Source organism: Acomys minous (genome assembly GCF_964271855.1).
Source record: "Acomys minous genome assembly, chromosome: 1".
NCBI lineage: Eukaryota > Metazoa > Chordata > Mammalia > Rodentia > Muridae > Acomys > Acomys minous.
In genome coordinates, this window is record NC_140483.1 from 51,732,120 (window position 1) to 51,751,771 (window position 19,652).

The 19,652-nt window shown below is 41.8% G+C and overlaps 1 protein-coding gene across 3 annotated transcripts in view; it reads left to right on the forward strand.

Moving 5' to 3' along the window:
• Nucleotides 1-19,652, forward strand: part of PTPRC (protein tyrosine phosphatase receptor type C) — a 108,949-nt gene that overhangs the window by 19,790 nt on the left and 69,507 nt on the right. The window lies entirely within an intron of this gene.

Below are 19,652 nucleotides of genomic sequence, written 5' to 3' on the forward strand. Positions count from 1 at the left end.
CTTCTGCTTATTTGGAAATATGGAAGGGAGGCATTGCCATTAGTTATAATCACCTCCTTGTGTAACAGAACACTGATCTTTAGTCTCATCCCATGTACTTGTAACCTTGTGCCTGTCAATCAGCCTCGTTTCTTTCCCCGTCATCAGTATTCTACTCTATCCTTTTATAAGGTCAACTTTTTAAAAGTGCCGTATATGAATGAGACCATGTGTCATTTTTGTGCCTGGCTTATCACCCAATAGGTCAATCCATGTTGCCATAAACCATAAAATTTCATCCTTTACTGAATTTGTATAACAAACCAGTGATGCCACGATCAGTTTATGCATAGTTAAGCATATGCTTATTCCATGAAATATTGGCTGTTTTAATAATAGTAATGACATAAAAATAGTTATCAAAACATTTGATAATAATAAGCATTTACTGTACTAGAAGATGCTTTTTTAATGAGTATATTAACCCATTCACATAATCTTACAATATCTCTATGATGAATACACTGTTTTTCTTCCTGTGTTCTATAATATGTAGTTCATAAAAACTACACATTTGAAAATATATAACTAATAAGAGATGAAGATTTGATCCCAAAACACTTTAATTAAAGAATAATCATCAGTCTGAAAAGCTTTGTAAGATTGTATTTTGATATGTGTGTGTACATACGTAAGTGTAAAAGTGAATATTTGCATAATTTTATAAAATATTTTATAAAAGTGAATGGATTGTCTACCGAAATGTCATAATTGGACTAGAGTTTTCATAGAAATGAGAAACATGGAGGGAAATGGAAAGAGACAGAAGAAAGGAGAAATTAATTATAACTATTGAAATCCATAAAGTGTAATTCCCTTCTTGTATAGGTCTGGCTTTCAGTGTTCAACCTAGATAACGTGACACAGACCACTGTTTTCTTCTCTCCTTTCAGGACAATGTTACAGCCTCAGCTGACACCTCTAGCTACTTGTCAGTTATGTTTCTACTCTTTTAAAAGTCTGTCTGTGGAAGCATAGCATCAAACTACTTCAGTAGGGAACTGTGCAATTTAAGGTTTCATCCTCAATTTTGAAGGGTGCATCTCAAGCCCTCATTCTAGGCCAATGACTCTCCTTGTGCAGCTGGTGCCGCTGGGCAGCATGGTCATTGTGTACACTTGTGAGGGACAGTTTGAATGAGCCTAGCCTCGGGCCAGAGCAAGAACTGCTTGCCAAGAGGTGTGTGTGTTATGGGGAGGGAAGAAGAGGGGAAGAGAGGGAGGGAGGGAAGGAGGGAGGGGAAGGGAGAAACAGAAAATATGTGTGTGTGTATATATATTTATACATGTGTATACATATATCCCTGTATCTGGAGAGAGAGAGAGAGAGAGAGAGAGAGAGAGAGAGAGAGAGAGAGAGAGAGAGAGAGAGAGAGAGAGAGAAAGAGAACACACCTGTGTCCTACCTTCCAAGTCCCTGTACTTCTGGAGTGTGACAGACCCCTGAGCCCAGGATCACCTTACCCATGAATGAAGACACTCTGCGGGTACAATGGCACTGCAGGCAACACTGAACTTACCCGGCTTCTTTTGTGTCCTTGTGCAGTACCTGGGCCTGAGCCCCGCTGAGTACACCTGCTCCTTTCCATACCTAGCTGAATTCTGTTCTTTTCAGGCTATTAGCAAAGCCAAAGCAAGCTGCCAGTGGTTACAATTTGAATAATAATGGTCTTTAACTTTTTTCTGTTTTTTTTTTTTTAAATGTAGAGCTGTCAGGAGCACTTAAGCTATTATCTAATTAAGCAAGCTTTAAAGTGCTCGAAATATAAAAGGGCACAGATGGGTTTGCTGAAATAGAGTCACTCAGTCTTCAGTCTGAGTAATTCCAGGTACTAGCAAGCATCTGGGAAGAGCTGAAGGAATCAGTCACCTTAGAAGCTTGGGCTAATGACCGTTAGAGACACCGGGCCCTTCCAGCTGTGCTCAACCCAGATCTGGCGTGGTGACCGTAGTATATAATTTTCTTATGCAAACTAGTTTGTGGCCATTGAAACAGCAGATTTTAATGGCCAGAAATCTTGAATCAGATCTCAACTCTGTCTCTTCCTTTCTTTGGGGGAAGTTAGTTCAAGGCTTTATGTCCCAGTCACACTAGCTGTAAATGGGAATTATTTGACAGTCTACCTCACAAGTACTAAAAAGTAAAAGTGTTTGGCCATGACAACTATTGAATAAATGTTACAAATTATTATAACAATAGTATATATTATTATTCCTTTAAGTGCAGCAACATGTTACCTAACTAATAACACACACACACACACACACACACACACACACACACACACAAATTGTTTGTTTGAGAGCATGACAGCACAAGAAATAGAAAAGGTTTCTGTTTTACTGACCACAGTAAGCAATAAGTATTGTCAAAATCCACATTGTTTACACTGCACATGTTCTCCTGTCAAATAAGAAAATGTTTGTGTAACAACAGGAATACATGGGGGCAACCAAAAAAGTGAAATAAAATCACTTAAGGTCTTTTCTACTACAGACTTTATATATCTGTATGAAAGTAAAGGCATATAAATATACACAGATACTGTCAGAGGATTGTCTGTGGATCTTTTAGTTCTATCTGTGGGCAGCGGTGAGAAATACGGAACAGGCTGTGTTCCCATATTTAGAGGGAACTGTACGGAGAAGAGAAGTGTTTGCCTGAAATACAGGCTTGCAATCAACTCTGCCAAGTGAATAAACAAATACATTCATGTAAAAAAAAAATGAACTCTGCCATAATCGTGAAGCACGTTTATAGCAATAACATTTGTTTTAACAGGAAGAATAGATCTAAACATGCTGTGAGTGAGGAAAGTTAGGTCTCTTTAGAGAGCAAGTCTGTGTGTTCTTGTAAGTTTGTAACCATGCCGTGAGGGCAAAAGGCAGGCCCTGCTTGCCACTCACCTTTCATGGGGAAACAACTGCTTTACCCTCTTTTTACAATTAGTGTTTTTAATAGTAGTTAAGATGTGGACACGCTGAAAAATCATCACATGACTTGACACTGTCTGTTTTAAAAAAAAGAATAAATGTATATTTATTTAAAAGAAAGAAATGTTTTAGTACGGAAAATGGAGTATACTTGTGTCTCCTGAAAGGGTAGCGACCTCGCTGACTCGTGACTAACTTACATCCTGTGGGCACCTTTATCCACGCTGAGAGTCATTTGATGTAGACACTGTCAGTCTTTATGTTGCTTGTTCAGAGAGCCCAGGACGTTCTGAGCTCCATGCGCAGAGCTGCGCTCATCTGCCCCTGAGATGTCTCCTGCAGCCATGCCTGTATGGAAGACAGTGAGCTTCCTCGCCCCGCGCTCCCCCCCCCCCCCCCCCCGCTTCCCCGCCGCCCCTGTCCCGCCCCCTGTCGCCCCCCCCCCCAATACCCGCTGTTGCCTTTGGCCCTGGTGCTTAGCTTGAGAATCAACACCCCTTGTTCGCTCTGCTCCTGCCTTGAACTCCTCATAGACTCTAACACATTCTGGAGTGGTTCTTTCAGTTGTGTGTAACGCATATCCGTTGTGAAGAGAAGAGCCCTCTGAGGATTGACTTAGACCTCTCATTTGGAAAATATATTTCAGATCTGAGGGGGTTAGAGACATACCAAGGAGATTTTTTTTCTAGAGAAATACATTTTGTTATTCAATATAATTTTAATGAATGTCATTTGGTGTTGTGGGAACTCTGCGGGTTAGGTATGTAGGACATGAGGGAGAGCTAAGCAGCGGAATCGGAAGCTCCCCCATGCAGCAGATTCCTCTGGAGTCCGCAGCTCCCTGAAGCCGGACCCCACCTGCAGGCACACTGTGTGACTACAGTCATGACCTCTCATGAAATGTGTCTCTGAGAACAAATGAATCATCTTCCTAGTGGATGTAACCCTATTCCCTGGTTCCTCACTGTCTGAATGGTAAACACAACAGGAGCGTTCAAGGGTGATTATGGCTCAGCAACAGATACTACAGCACAGATGGTTATGTATATTTGGCAATGTGAGGTAAAAAGTTCTGACTGACATTTAATGAGGATAAACTCACAGAAGGCACAGCCAGAGGATTGTCTATATATTAGCCAGTCTAGGCTAAGATAATGATATCTTCTCTTTAAAATAAGATAAAATTATACTATGAGGTAATATGGATTAATCTTTTCCTTGCCTAGAGGTGAGTGTGTGTGTGTGTGTGTGTGTGTGTGTGTGTGTGTGTGTGTGTGTGTTTGTGTGTTTATCTACATATGTCTCTTCACTTTGTAGGAACAAGCCCTGTGGACATGTGTACAAACCACAATGCACAGCACACCATAAACTATATAAGAGTGTTGATAAGAACTACAGTATCCAAGGAATAATATAACTTAACTGAGGTTGCAAGGATTACCTAGTCACAGGCATTGTAGACATTAGCCAGCACGAGAAAACACAGAAAGGAAATGGATGCTAGAGAAGTGGAGCTATCGGGCTTATATCTGTGTGCAGAATAAGGAAAGGGGGTGTTCGAACACACTGCATAGGAAGTAGCTTTGTTGCTGAGCCTTAATGCAAATGTGAGTGTTAAAATATATTGCCCTAAGAGTAGACCATTGACTGCTAAGCTGGTCAGGGATGACCTTAAGAGGAAACATTAAGCAAAACCAGACTGATATCATAGTGTGACATTTATAAAAATATATGGACAAAGTGTTATAGTGGTTAAAATTATTGACATGTAACAGGGCTTTTAAGACTGTGTCAGAATTTGCTTCATACACAGAGAGAAAGGGTCTAGGTTACAGCGGAAAAAAGTGAGGCATCACGAGTGCAGACTTTTGTACAGAGTGAAAGGCTCTCTATTAGGCAGAGACAGTGAGTTGGGACAGAGTGCTTTACAGAGGCCCCTGGGCTTGGAAAGTAATGGATAATGAATCTCATCACACAGTTTGGGAGAAAGACAGATGATCAAAGTTAAGGTGAGGATGGATCATGAGGAATTAGGAAGGCTTGTACCAGGAGAGGGGGTAGAATAGGAGGAGGAGGAGGAGGAAGGAAGGAAATAAGAAAAAAGAAGAAGAGGAAGAAGAAAAGGAGGAGGAGGAAGAGAAGGAGAAGGAGGGGAAGGAGGAGAAAGAGAAGGGGAAGAAGAAGAAGAAGAAGAAGAAGAAGAAGAAGAAGAAGAAGAAGAAGAAGAAGAAGAAGAAGAAGAAAGAGAGTTTCCTGAATATTCAAATACTTTTCAGGTTAGATGACAAGTGTGCATGGCTGAGGGTGAAACAGGTAAGGCAGAGAAAAGCAATGTATGGAAAGAAAGGAAGGGGAGGCCTCTGGTTCAGACTCCCAGACTATCTAGAACTATATTTTTTTTTGTATGAAACAATTAAGAATGTCCCAAAGGGAAATTAAGAGAACAGAGAGGAAAACAACCATCTGTGTATGAGAACAGCAGAAAGAGCACCAGAGAGCTCTGGCACATTTCACTGGGAGCTGTTTCCATAGGTACAGTAGACAACACAGAGCATACAAGCTGAAGAACATGGATTCTTGATCAGTGGCCTTCTACACAAAGGTCTGTGCCTTGTGGCTTCACCTGACTACGTGGGCTTCAGAAGGGTGTGCATAAGCCAAGAAGTGGAAAAGGAAAGGTGGTACTTTGGGGAAAGCGGTTCCGTCACTATTTATGAGAATAACTAAGAAAGTGATGGTTTATATTTTAAAATACCTTTTAAAAATTATGCACGTCATCTGATGAGTTGCAGATTCAGCCTTGTGGCGGAGCACGTTTTAAGAGAAAAGAGGACAGATATCCTAAAAGGAAGGCACTGGGTGTAGGTGGGTGGGTGTGAGCCCAGAAAAGGCCAGCCAGCAATCAGAGCCAACACATCCAATGACAGAGGAAGAATCTTCAGCATCAGCAGTAAGAATTAGTCATTGCCAAACAAACTCGCAAATCAACCATAATTTGAACCTTGATAATGAGCTTATTCATTTCTGTGGTTACTATGTAACCATTTGCATATTTCTTTGTAACATCTGCCTAGTGTGCCAGTTTGGGATGCTATCTCAAACATGGTATTGGAAGCAGAACCTATTTCTAATCCAGGGTTTTTCTCCACAAAGCAAATGATCAGCATGCTTCTTTTGTATTTGCTCAAATAGTCACAACCAAGATAGAGCTGAAAATGTCAGGGTTCATTTTAATGAACACAAGGCTCTTCATTGTATTTGAATCTTAAAGCCTACTAAATGACTACACTTCTTTATCCAAAGTGCCCCCTCTTCCCCCTCACTTCTTATGCTCATCATCCTGAGAGTCTTATTGGTACAAAAAGTGCATTGTAATCAGGTATGCACTTGGACTTTCTTCCAGACTTTACTGAAAGGATGCTAGCCATGCTCCAGTAGATGACCTTATATCCAGGCACACACTGGCAGCACCAAGTCAGTTGGGTGGGTTTTAAAGCAAAACAGATAACACATGAAATTGTGAGGGAGGTGTAGAGAGAGAAACTGGGAAGGAAGGAAAAGGGAGTGGACCTGATCAAACAGTTAGTATGCATGTAAGGAATTCTCAAACAATAAAAATAATTCCCCCAACCCCTTCCAGATCCTCCCCATGTCCACATCCACGTAAGTCTACACTCTTTCTTTCTCTCTCTCTCATTAGGATAAAAAATAGTTACTAAAAAAAAAATTATAAGAGAAAATAAAAACAAACCAGAACAGGACTTTCTAATTACTACCTTGAGCTTTTTCTTGTGTGTCACAGAATTTTAAGAGCTCTTTTGTTCAGTTGGGTACAGTGGCACATTCCTATAATGCTAGCAGCTGACAGGCAGAGACGAGAGGATCTCTTGTGTAGACCAAGGCCAGGGTGGTCTACACAGAGTGCCAGGCCTGTGGGAGGTTCTGAGGGAGACTCTGTTAGGTGCCTGCTCTGTAGCTCCTCCTGGCAGGACCCTGAGAGCCCACAGCAACAGCATCTCACCTGGATCCTTTCTTTAGTGCATTAAATCCATGAGACCAAGCTCAAGCATCTACCTGACATCACCTTTCAAAGGGGTTTGACCTTACCAGTAACTTCCTTTCTGAAAGTCTGCGCTCTCCCAGCTTCTGCCCAGAACCTTAGCTTATTTACCTCTAGCTCATGGGCTTTGTGTTGCTATGATTCTCCATTCCAGGGGCCCGTGCCCTCCTCTCCTTCTACACTGCGAGAAGGACATCGTGCACTCCACTGCTTAAATTTGTTTTCTCTAAGCTGGCTGCCCTGTCTGTCTCCGGCTCTACTCTTTCTTCTATAGCAAAGAAAGACGTGTTTTTCCAGTGGTATACTTGACACCTCCAACACATGTCCCATTGATACCACGGATTCAGTTTTATCAAAATTGAACTCAAAACTTGTGTTAACCTGCCTTTCTCTATTGGATTCCACCCACTCGCTAGAGCTGAAAACTCAGGCCATCTTCTGAATTGTTACACCTTCCGTAACGCTGTTTTCAGCTGTAAAGTACTAACTTTTTTTTTTTCTTTGAGCATGTCCACCTCTACTTTCACTGCCACAACTCTGACTTAAACCACTTACATTTCCACAGCTGTCTCTGGGCTCGTCCTACCCCACAGATCTGTTCTTATTGCTAAGGAAGCGCCAAATTACAAATGAGAACTACTTGTGTCCCTCCTCTTGCGAAATTCTAGTTGGGTCTCACTGTTTCCTTGGAACCTGAGTTTCAGTTCTGATTGGTCAGAATCAATCCTGAGGAGTTTACATTCTTTAGGGCAATGAAGCTGCATAGCCCAACAAGACATAAAAGCATCTTAGGAAAACTGTTCCTTCGTTTTAAAAACAGATAAATCCCCAGGCTAGATTGATGTGTCCTATCTCTAGTGCTGTTCTTTGAGAACGTAACACTCAGTCATCTCGAGATCAAGCAAGTGGCTAGACCATTTGCCCTGTAGATGTCAGAACAAAGCTAAAGGTGGAATATTTGTTTCATTAATTAATTAATTAATTTTTAAATTTATTCATATTACATCTCAATGGTTATCCTATCCCTTGTATCCTCCCATTCCTCCCTCACTCCCATTTTCTCCTTACTCCCCTCCCCTATGACTTTGGTTGAGGGTGACCTCCTCCCCCTGTATATGCTCATAGGTTATCAAGTCTCTTCTTGGTAACCTGCTGTCCTCCCTCTGAGTGCCACCAGGCTTCCCCATCCAGGGGACATGGTCAAATATGGGGCACCAGGGTTTGTGTGAAAGTCAGTCCCCACTCTCCATTCAACTGTGGAGAATGTCCTGTCCATTGGCTAGATCTGGGTCAGGGTTTGAAGTTTTCGGCCTGTATTGTCTAAGGGTTGAATCTTAAGTTGGATATTATGGGTTAGGATGACATTAACCAAGATTTGTGAGACAATAAATTCCTTAGAGTTTAATCCATGAATTCTTTTTATTTCACCTGCTAATTGCAGTAGGAACTATTTCATACCATTTAAAACCATTTTACAGCCTCTTGATCCACAGCCTCGTGTCTAACCTTGTACTCCTGACTTCCTCTTTACCCAAAACCCGGATGTTCACCTACTTCCTGGCAGCCCATGGCTGATACTCAGACTTTTTAGTGTGGAGGCTTTTTGTCATCAGAATGTCATTTTCTTGCCTACAATTTGACAAGGCCTCTTTGATCTCAAGGCCCGCCTCATGTTTAGGACCCAGCACAGAGGCTCAAGCCCACCTCTTTAGTCAAGTCATCAGTATGGACCGGCCATAAAGAGGATGGCAAGCTTCTACTGCCACCATTAAAAAATGAACTCACAAACCGTGAGTGGGGATCTTGTAAAACGGTCTGGAGTGTGGCAGATAGAAGAGACAGCATTACTATGCTTTAATCAAGATGGTTCTCTTTCCTTCAGTTCCGGTATATGACATGGTGTCTTCTGCAGTCGATTCCTGCCATGCTTGTGGCTGTTGTAATGATGGGCAAGGCCACAAGCACTTTACCAATGTTCTATGGAGAATTCCTAATCTCAAAAAAAAAAAAATTAGCTCAAAAGATAAAAAGTAAATTGTTTTAGATTTCCTGGAAGTCAAGAAGACCTACAGAGTCAACTAACCTGGGCCCCCAGGGGCTCAGAGAGACTGAACCACTAACCAAAGAGCATGCATGGACTGGTCCTAGATTCCCCTGCACATATGGAGCAGAAGCACAGGTTGGTCTTCATGTGGATCCCCCAACAAGTGGAACAGAGGCCCTCTCTGATTCTGATGACTCCCTTTGGATCCTGTTCCCCTAACCAGGCTGCCTTGTCTAACCTTAGTGGGAGAGGATGCACCTAGTCCTGCATCAAGTTAATGTGCCAGGGTGGGTTGGTGCATATGGGGGACCTCCCTCTTTTCTGAGGAGATGGAGAGGGGAGAATAGCGGGGGAGGTATGTGTGTGAGAGAGGACTGGGAGGAGAGGAGGCAGGTTGTGATCAAGAAAGTAAATAAATTGATTAAAACAAAAAGCACGTGCACATGTGTGCACATACACACGCACACATACACACACACACACACACTCCTCTAATTTGGAAATGACTTTAGATGTACAGATGCACTTCAGAGGAAGTGTGTACTCCTCATGCATTGTCTGCTCAGAACCTGCTGATAGTAATGGTTTTCAAAATGTACACTTGTTGAAAGCACCAATCAGTGATACAATGTTGCCAACTAAACCTTAGTCTTTATGGTCTAGATGAATGCCCTTTTCTAGTATAGCATCCATCACCGGACTCCCAGGCCACATGTGATAATGACGCTTCCTCTGGGCTTCTCTGATCCGCAGAGATAGAGGCTCTGGCTTCACTTCCCATAACCTTGAAACATTCATTCCCCAGCAGAAGTGCAGAATATTCTTGAATGTTCTTGAATGTTTAAGTTGTTTTTCTTGATCATAGATACTAATTGCAAATAAATTTTAGGATACTTTTGATATTAAAACTAGCATGCAGCCGGGCGTGGTTGCACATGCCTGTGATCCCAGCACTCAGGAGACAGAGGCAGGCGGATCACTGTGAGTTCAAGGCCAGCCTGGTCTACAAAATGAGTCCAGGACAGCCAAGGCTAACACAGAGAGACCTTGTCTGGAAAAACCAAACCAAACCAAACCAAACAGAACAAAAAACTAGCATGCTTCTTAGGATTACATAATTTCCCATCAACAACATATTGCTGAATGCTCACCACCTCCCTGAAACTCAGATAGTTGTGCTTTCTCTACTACAACTCCAAGAGCACAGGGACTCCTCCACATCCCACACCACACAACGGAGGTAGTTGAATGTATATTGCAATCTGCACTCACAAGTGTTAGTGCGTACAGAATTCCTCATAAAAACAACTTTTCATCGGATGTGCATGGCATCCTTTCTGTGAGTGGCCATTTTCTGCTTTCAGTTTGCCTTCCTGGCCTTGACAGTCACAACCTATCACCCTGGAGGGGCGAAGCAGTGGCTGATTCGCTGTAAAATTTGTCTCTGATGCTCACCGCGCCATGGCAAGATAGGCCTTCTTCACCTATCCAGTGCTCTCATAAAACGGAAAACACACCGTTAGGATCTAGTCCAAGCAGGGCTCACAGACAGAGTCTGGTCTAAAGCTTAAGTGTCCCAGCTCTCTGCAATTTAAACAGCCTATATAGTCTCATAAGACATCTATTACAGAAACGGTAACTTGGAAATAGTAACAGGCTGGCATGGTGGGTAGGAATAATGGGAAAAGCGTTATAATATATTAGCAGAACCTGCAAACAGTGGTGTGATGCTATGTAAAAGGACAGTGTATTCATGTGAACATAATACTGTAACATTACTGCCATGAATATAATTACTACCACAGGTTGACAAGCAGACAAATCAATAGTTGCTACATCTTTCCAAGTGTTCATCAGTAACAGCCATTGTTTCTACTATTGTCAGGGCCTCAACACAACCCTACTACTTACATACTTGATTCTGACATTTCATCCTTTATATTTTTGAGGGTGTCACTGGTCTTTGCAGTGTTAGAGATGGCCATTCCATTTTATTAAAGTGTGTCTACTTGTTATGTAAGCATCTTCAAACTGTGCATATTGTGTACAATCTTGCTTTAACGGCAACATATAAGATTACTCTGTTATTCAGTCCCAGTTATATGAAGACACAGATAAAATATGGCTCCAAATAAATTTAGTTTAGAAGCAATCAGCATTAATTCATAAGTAAAGTGATAGATTTATGACAACAATTTAAATAATAGAAATACAGGAGTTCACTGGATGGCCCTAATGAACAGTAGATAACAGTTAACACCAATCAGATGACAAGTGTTCTCCAGCTTATTATACTAGAGTTTCTGTGTTTAGCTCACAAAATGCCTCCCATGTCATAATCTGCGCTGCTATACTACACTTTTGAGATAGGTATTGCTTGTTTTAAAAAAATTATCAGCAGACAAATAACAGGAATTTCATCTGTTATAACTAAAATATTTCTGTCATGAGAAGACCCAAGTTTAGTGATTAAAGATTAAAGGTAATATTTCAGCATCATCCTTGACAGTTCTAAAGTGTTTCTCAGTCTCAGATACCTTATGAAACAGTAGAGTTTCACCTTATAAATCTGCCTTTACTTTGGGACCAACATAAAGCATTTATTCTTTTGAAAAGCATGTGTCATTCATCAAATCTCATTAATAAGAAGAATCTAACTAGTTCCAACCCACTTCCCTCCTCGCTTGGAATAATCCAGTTAGCTTATCACAAGACAGAATGGTGACAAAAGGAAAAGAAAAATCCATGAGTCTTTCATAAGCATCTCCATAAAAAGCCTTTCCCAAACAAATCTGTTGGTTTTGTTTTTTTTAAAGATTTATTTATTTATTATGTATACAGCATTCTGCCTACAGGCCAGAAGAGATGGTTATGAGCCACCATGTGGTTGCTGGGAATTGAACTCATGACCTTTGGAAGAACAGTCAGTGCTCTTAACCTCTGAGCCATCTCTCCAGCCTCCCAAATCCATTGTTTTATGTCAGGAGATGACAAGCTGTGTCAAGACCTGGATTACTGTTGTAATATACCACACAAGATGGCTTTCCGTATCAGGAAGCTACGTTGAGCCAGAATACATTGGTAAATTTTTAATTTGAACAGGATTGCGGTTTCCTTCTTCCCTCCTTCTTTCTTCCCTTCCTGGCTTCCTCCCTCCCCCACCCCCCCCCGCCCCTCATTCCTTCCACCTCTCAGTTGGTTTTTGAGACAGGCTGTTGCCATGTAGCACAGGCTGACGCATGTTCTTCATCCTCACACAGCACCCCCCCCCTTGGGCTTCAGGTCAGGACCATTCTACCACCATGGCCAAAGGATGCATTCTCCTCATAGACTTCATTATGTATAAAGGAAGGGGAGATGTTTGTTTCTTCTTATACAGCTTTATTACACCAGTGGATGCTCTTCTGCAATGGGTTGGGGGTTTCTGTGCAAAGTGCTGATTTCATTTGAAAGGGCAGGTGGGGGAGGCTGGGGGAATTGTTTCAGAAGTCCACAATGACAAGGACACCACTCCCCCCTTAGTGACACATCTGACCGTGGCTGAGGATGTGATTTGTGATTCACATGTGGATGCTGGGGTGAACAATCAGTGAAGGAAAGATGTGAATCAAAAATAGACAGGGTATGAGCAACTGTGCCTACTTTACCCTCCCAATGACTCTGACAGACAAGGGACGGCCATGGCTGTTTCAGTCACTCAGTCCAGTCCACACAGGCATTGATGGGGAAAGTTGATCCTGGGTGCCAAGAGGCCTAAAGGAGTCACGCTTCTGAGGTTTTAGTGTAGCTCTCTCATGATAGGCTCAACGTAAACACTGTGTCCTCTGACATTTGAAAATGCCTTGGCCAGTCAGAAGAATAATTAGTCAAATGAGCACGGACCTTACAAAGAGGCCTTTACTTTTCCCACTCAGCTGTGAAAATGGTATTGGACAGTTATTCAACATAAAAAACCAGTGGCTGATGAGTGTCAGTAAGTGAGGGAAGGTCCCTGATGACCCACAGTTCCAGAGCCTACCTGGCCTGGCACTGCGCTGAGGACATACAGGGATCTGGGATCCGAAGTGCTTCCCGGAGGTTAACAGGTCCCAATGCACAGAGACACACCTGCATGTGACTGGCCCCTTGAAAAATCAGGCATCTTGCAGAGCTGATGGCTTTGTTGTCACTCAACAGTGTCATTTTGGATAATGTGTCTTTAAAGCCTTCCACAGAATGACAGGGCATACGAAAGGCATGTGATAACATGCAACACTGGATGTGACAACTGTGTTCAGGCTGCAGACCACACTGTGCACTCTAATCTGGGCATATCAGGTTGTGTTTTTGTTCAGTCTGAGGAAATTAATGTTGCAGAAATTAGGAGAGTTTTGTGGAAATCTTATTCAAGAAAGCAAGCATTTAGATGCCTGGCCCGTAACAATAACAGAGAGTTTTGTGTGATGATTGAAAAATGACCTGTAATATATTATCATTAAACCCCTCTGTAATGCAAAATCCTCTGCTAGTGTTGCTTTAAATAATAATCACAACCCAAATCTGTATTAGATATCACGAGTTTAGGTCTGTGGGCAAAAACTGAAATATTACTCATTTTACTTTTAATTCATTAATTAATAAAACTCATACAAATTCGATACATGCATTATGTAGCATCGATCAAATCAGGGCAGTTAATGTATTTATTACCTCAGTCATTTAGAATATTCAAAACTCTTTCTAATTCGCTTGAAGCAGGTACCATTTCAAACTCTGATCACTCAGCTGCCCTGTCGAACCCTGGCTTTGTCTAATTGTGAAGCTTTTTAAGAGTCCACATATGAGGAAGGTTATGAAGTATTTGCCTGTCCTTGCCTAGCTAATTCCACTTAACCATATCCTCTGACTTCATCAGCGCTCTCACACAATAAAAGTTACACTGTTCTTCATAGTGCAGCCCATTTTCTGTAGTATTGCGTACATTGACAGACTCCTAGGTTTCCATTTCCTGGCTACTGTCAGCAGAGCCGTGATGAGCAGGGATGCTCAGATGTCCACAGCACACAGTGATTTCATTCCCTGTGTGTCTGTACCCAGTAGACCAAGATTGAGATTGGTGGGTTTGAAACCAGCACGAGATCCTGATCGTCTCAGGCCGGGATCAAAGCCAGGTTAGCTGTACACAATACAAAGTGCAGCTCACCCCTCAAGGCACGTATTGATAGTTGGGGGTGTCGGTTTGCATTTTGTTCTCCGCTGCATGAATGTAAGTGTAGATAAGTATGGAAATTCACAAGGGCATGAAAATGTCAAGAGCGAACATGGTGGTGTCTGAAAGAAAGGAAAACCCACACTGCCCTTTCTCACAGTGTGTTTCATCATACCATTGCTGCAGTGTTTTCTTTTGTTTTGTTTGTTTGTTTGTTTGTTTGTTTTTTATTGCTGCAGTGTTTGTGCTACAGGACCAAAGGTACAAACAGAAGTCTACCCCAGGACCATTGACTCTTTTCCTTTCATAAACCCGACACTCTACAGGACATAAAGAATGCTGATGCTACCAGCTTTTTTTCCAGAGACACATGTGGAGAAGTCAGAATGGTGCAAGATAACAATGACTAAGACTTGTTGACTTCCTACTTGTGGAGGCCCTCAAACAGCTTCCCAGTACGGGGTCAAAGCTCATGAGTAGATATGGAACCTTTAGGTAACCGAAGATGAACTGATGTAAAGTAAGCAGCAAGGAGTGTAGAAGTGTAGAAGTTGCTACTAAAAATATTTTAATAGGAAAGACAAGACACATACCAGGATTCTTCAGAGTTTGGCTGGTGCTGAAGTCTGAAGTGTGTGTGTATGTGTGTGTGTGTGTGTGTGTGTGTGTGTATGAGAGAGAGAGAGAGAGAGAGAGAGAGAGAGAGAGAGAGAGAGAGAGAGAGAGAGAGAGGGGAACGCCAGGGAAGTTGATGGCAAAGAAATGCACATAAAGGTTGGGGGTTGGATGGGGAAATGCCTGACCTAGGGGAGAGGAAGACAAAGAGAAGGAAGTGGCAGATCTCAGGCGTCAGGTGCTCAAGGACTTTGTCCCAAACATGAGGAAAATGATGGAGAATGGATTTTCCGAATCCTCTCCTACTAAGTGAATCATTTTGGAGCTTTAAGGAAATCAGATTCTTTGGATTCTGGATTTAGGTTTGGTGCTGTCACTATTATGAAGCAGTTTGCTTAAGCCATCGGTGTCCTCCTTTCTCATTTAGTAAACCATGATTCATCAAACAAGGCAGTGGGTCTCGCCCTTCCTAACACCCTTTAATACAGTTTCTCCTATTGTGGTGACTCTGACCATAAAATTATTCTTTCTGCTCCTTCATAACTCTAATTTTTCTACTGTTACAAATTGTAATCTGAATATCTGCATTTTTAATTGTTTAAAGCGACCCTGTAAAAGAGTTGTTTGATCGCCAAAGAGTTGCTACCCATAGGTTGAGAACTGCTCATCTAGAGCTTGTCTTTAAGTAGCTTACAGACCTAATGAAAGAGAATGTTTCCTCAACCCTCAAGGACAACAACTCCCAGACCTGGGAACGTAGCTCAGTTAGTAGAGTGCTTGTCCAGCATGTATAAAGACCTGGGTTTGATTCCCAGCCCCACGCAAGGTGGTGCATACCAGTGATGCAGGCACTAGAGAAGTGGAGGGAGAAGGATAGTAAATTAAAGACCATCCTTGGCTACAAAAAGAGTTTGAGGGCAGCTTGGGCCGTGTGCAATCCTGTCTCAAACACATGAACAAATCAAAAGAAGGTCTGAGAATTGGAGGCCTAGAGGTGAAGATAGGAGACCAGAGAAGATCCGGGAGGGGACCTGAAGTTTTGTTGATTTTTTCAGGGTCTCCTTAGGCAAGGCTGGCCTTGAATTCTCTGTGTAGCAGAGAATGAGCATGACCTTCAACTTCCCTGTCTCTTATTTCCGCTTCCTGGTTATTGGGGTTACAGGCAGAAGCCATCACACCCGTTTAGGGCACTGCTGGGGATTCATGACATGGGTCCCTGGATGTAAGGGAAGGGCCCAGCAAACTGAATTGCAGTGCTAGCCCCAGGCAAGAAACTTGAAATGGCTTCCTAGAGAAAGAGTGACGACTCCTCTACCACTTAGACCAGTGGTTCTCAGCTTTTCTAAATGCTTTGACCCTTTAATACACTTCCTCATGCTGTGGCGACACCCCAACCATAATATTATTTCTGTGGCACTTTACAATTATAATTTGCTGCTTTTATGAATTATAATGTAAATGTTTGATATGTAGACTCTCTGATAGCAGACTCCTCCAGGGGTCACGGCTCCCAAGTTGAGAACCACTAAAATAAGGCTGTCATGAAGACTGCTTAAGATTCTGAGATGGAGAGTGAGGTCTGACTTTCACACAAACTCTGGTGCCCCATATTTGACCACATCCCCTGGATGGGGAGGCCTGGTGGCACTCAGAGACTACCAAGAAGAGACTTGACACCCTGTGAGCATATACAGGGGGAAGAGGTCCCCCTCAGTTACAGTCATAGGGAAAGGGAATAAGGGGAAAATGGGAGGGAGGGAGGAATGGGAGGATACAGGGGATGGGATAACCATTGAGATGTAATTTGAATAAATTAATAAAATATATTTAAAAAAAGATTCCGAGATGGCAGGATTCGGTATGTTACTTTACTCTAGACAGACAATACTTTTCTGCTGACAATAAATAAATAAATAAATAAATAAATAAATAAAATAAAAGCTGAAGAACTGGAACAGTAATTATAGAAAGTATCTCATAATCTGAATAGTATTTATGAACATGGTTAGGCTATTTTAATATTTTTCTCTATCGTGGAACAACGATGTAGTCAACATGTATGCACACCGGTAAAAATTCTCACCACGGAAAAGATGTTTCCGCACAGGGCAAATGGGTGCCTGTTAATGTGGACGGGCAAAGAAATGCGCCAGCACACAGGTGTCTTTCAGGCCTTGCTTTCATGGTACTAGCAAGGGCAACACTAAGAAGTTATCCAACTGAAGTAGCTCAGCCCATTGGCTCCCAAAGATTGTGATATGGTGTTCCCTAATGGTAGGTATTTTTGTACACATAATCGAGGATTCTTCACAAACATGGGAAAAATCTTTGCCTTTTTATCTTTGATTATTTCATAAGCTTGAACAGAAAGGAACATCTTCTATTTTCTACTAGAGTTTTTGTTTTTTAATCTTTTCACTGCAAGTTTCCTTACACAATTCCTCGGTGGAATGTAAATGCGGACCAAAGAAATGGCAGCTGTTTGTATTTTTAAATATAAGATGGGATTTAATGTTTTGACATTAAAGTGTCATTTGTAAGTGCCTTGCACTGTGGAGTGCTTCTGAAATTAACCCAGGCATTACATAAACTTAGCCTCCTCGTTGAAATACGATTTCACTAAAGCAAAGCCAAGTCAACCTGAAATTCAGTATTTTGTAGCAGTTAAAATGTACAGCCAGGCAGCTTCAACACGAACTAGAGAAGTTGCGGTTTTACCCCGAGATAGGGTTGATTATGCTGGCGCTATGGCAACCGGTTGCACCATTTGGAAGCTCTTGTGTGCTTAACCGCATGAGCTGCGCCTCTTCCTTTCCTATAAAGACTCAGAATGAGAAAAACAGAAGTGTGCGAGGAGGAGAAACCACAAGAGCAGTAGAGACACTGCTGTGAGCCTTTAGCTTTTGCAAACAGCAGAGTGACAAGAGCAGCACACCAGAATCCTCTGCTGTTTGAAAGCTGCCTTTCTCTTGCTTTCCCCACGTTGCCTTCTCTTTAATGATTTTGAAAGTAAGCCAAGTGTTTCTGTTCAGCATTTTCACGACTGAGAGATGAGAAGAAATTAGTTGGGCATTTATCAACCTCCGCTTTGATTATCCACAGCTTTGCCGAGGTTGGGAGACTTGGTGCAGCATCTAATGCTGTTCATGAGCGGGAGCACAGTTTGGTAGACTTCCTGCAGTGGATCATTCATTTACTGTTTATTTCTTATTTGAAATCGCGTCCCCCACCCCCTACCCCTCCACACACAGTCTCCTGGTGTTCAGAAAGATACATAGATACTACTGTGAAAAGAGATCTGGGCAAACTCACCCTGCTCACCATGCAATACTTTGACCCATGGCTTACAAGCTACCAAAGTTATGGCTCAGTCTTTGTTGCTTTGTCTTTGTTTTGTTTTTAAATCTTGAAAATACTAATAAGAAAACATCTTCAAACTTGATTTTCTGTTTTTCTCTTTGAGGATTTGGGTAAAAGGGCAGACGAGCTGCTGCTTTCTCTCCAGCTTATTTCTTGGCCTTCCATTTTGTGTTCTGTTTTCCCTAAACAATGAAAATTTTCCTTTTTTTTTTCTTCCTTTTTTTTTTTCTTTTTACTATCGCTGTCTAGCAATTTGCAGTTTTATTTTATTTTATTTTATTTTTTTAGTTAGAGCATTCAAAATGATGGGCGTCATTGGTGCATTTTTATACGCATGCACCATTGTACTTGTTCCTTCCCCACGGTGCCGCCCTTCTCGCCTGTCCTCTTACTGATATCCTTCCTCCCCTAATAGCCTTTCCTTCTGTTTTCATGCCTTATTCAGTCCATTAGCCTTTTATATTCTCCGCATTTCCTCTTACAGTGCTTTTTCCACCTCACTGTCCACTTTTTTATTTTTATGCCATTTATATGTACAGACACACACATACACATATACACACACACACACACAGAGGTACACATATAGACAGATACAGTTCCACATAAGAAGAAACTGTGATACTTTTCTTACCAAAGCTATCTTATTTCACTGAACATTTCTAATATGATCTACTTTCCTGTGAACGTTGCGACTTACTCTTCTTGCACCGTGTATGTGTGTTTTGTGTAGAGTGCTTGGATAGCGCTTTCATTTTTAATGATAATGACTTTTGGATGCGAGGGAACATGATTATAACTTTAGACCTGGGCAGACTGCGGCAGGAGGATCACAGCAGTGTGAGTTGGAAGCAGCTTAGCCTGCAGAGCTAGCTCAAGGCTGCCTTGGGCTACTTCACTGAACTTTGGCTCACAAAACACAAAACAACACGAAAGAAAACATTTTGATGATTCATATGAGGTATTTTGATCGCTTGTAAATTATCTCATAGCTGTTTAGCACAAATACTCAATTTAATATTAGATGTTTTTTCTTATATCATAGTGCTGACGATTAAGCCTCGGCCTTTTTATACCAGACAGATCTTCAGTTATGTTTAAACTTTACTGCCTTAAGTGCTTTAGGCCTGCATATATTTATTTATGGTTTTTAGCTCTTTCTGAGATGGGAAACAAAGTTATTTGCTTTAGAGAATTCTTTTTTTGTTGTTGTTTTTTTGAGACAGGGTTTCCCTGTGTAGCCTTGGCTGTCCTGGACTCACTTTGTAGTCCAGGCTGGCCTCGAACTCACAGCGATCCGCCTGCCTCTGCCTCCCGAGTGCTGGGATTAAAGGCGTGCGCCACCACGCCCATGTAATGTTATATAAAGTTTAATTTAAAATAATTCAGCACCGTGGCATACATCTAATATTT